Below are 1,626 nucleotides of genomic sequence, written 5' to 3'. Positions count from 1 at the left end.
GTTTCACTCCTTTCTGGAAACACAGAGCAAACTCAGCTCGGTAACAGTCAGTTGACACTGGGCTTCAGAGTCTGGGGCAAGTAGAAGCACCCTCTCACGGCGCGTCCGAGTCACGTCGCTAGGCAACGGCTGTGTCCCGCGTGAGAGCGTATCCCAGGAGACGTGTCCGGCTGCCGCGGGAGCGCGCAGGGAGAGAGCGAGAAAGAAAGAAAGAAACAAACAAACAAACAACGAAACAAACAAAGAAACAAAGATTGACGGTTTCATTTTCCAGTTTTTTACCATGAAAAATGCTTTCAGTTCTAACTTTACCCACTGCTTCATTGAAGCCATATTCCATGTAACTGTCCGAGTACAGCTTTTTTTTTGGGACCAATTCGTCTTTTTTTTCATCTGGACGTGCAGCCATTTTTTTCCCTGCTGCCTACTTTAAAGAAACTAATGGGTCCTGAGTTTGACATGTGTGCTCGGGACTCCAATCATCTTTTGTTTTCACAACATAAACTGCTTTTTCCATCTATTTACTGAGAATTACAGTATTTTAGTGATAGTAGCAAAAATAATTCATATCGTAAATCAAACAAATATGCAAATTCAGGATTTTTTTTTGTCACCTGCTGCTGTATTTACTGCTGTATGCACTACTGTCAAAAATGGCTCTGTGTTGAAACTGAATGTGTTTAATTTATTTCATTCAACACGTCTCTGTTATTTGTGTTTCATTTTTAATTGCAAATTCTAATTCACCTCAGTAAAATTATGATTCCATGATTCACTGACTAACAGCAGAAGTTTTCTGCTGAGGCATGGCATCTGACTCTTCCTTAAAGAGTGTACCAGAGTCCAGAGTCACCAGCTGGTCCCAGAGATTTTCTATGGATTCAGTTCTGGAGAAAGTGCACTACACTCCATTTGAGCTTCCCCAGTCTACAGCAGCAATTGATGCCACCTCCATGCTGCTGGAGTATTGTGATCCATGAAGATGAAATGAGTCCCTTGTTCATGCAGGGCACAATGACTGGATGAATGATGTTCTTCAGGAAGTCTGGGCTTGTCACTGAGCCATTCAAAAAGTGTAGGACATGGTGCCAAAAATAAAGGATACATAATTGTCAAGATAAAAATGTCAAATAAGCATTTGTCCCAAAAAATGTTTATGTACAATTAATAATTTTCTCAAAAAGGAGTAAGAAAAAAGATGATGTACATCATATATAAACAATATATGCATAAAAACTATTAAAAAGAATAATGTATACAGTAAAGTCAGCAGTATAAAATGAGCCAGAGGTGCAGAGAATAGTTCTTTTCACATGATAAATGCCCATGGCCCACTGTTGGACCAGATTTTATTGGTGTTCTTTGGATTAGTTTCTTTAGTTTTATTGCCCTATTATAAAAACTGTCCCGGAGTCTGTTAGTGTGTGACTTTAATGCCCTAAATCTCCTGCCAGCTCAAACATCGGGTGTCCTGGGTGTGTGTGGTTTTTTCAGGATGCTGCCAGACCTCCTGAGACAGCAGATTCTGAAGAAGTCCTGCAGGCAGGGGAGACAGTGACCAGAGACTTTCTCAGATACAATATGATTATTAAAGCTGCAAGCAGCATTGTGCGGGTCCTCACACCC

Source organism: Lipophrys pholis, assembly GCF_963383615.2.
Source record: "Lipophrys pholis genome assembly, chromosome: 4".
NCBI classification, from domain to species: Eukaryota; Metazoa; Chordata; class Actinopteri; order Blenniiformes; family Blenniidae; genus Lipophrys; species Lipophrys pholis.
This window is presented reverse-complemented; position numbering follows the sequence as displayed.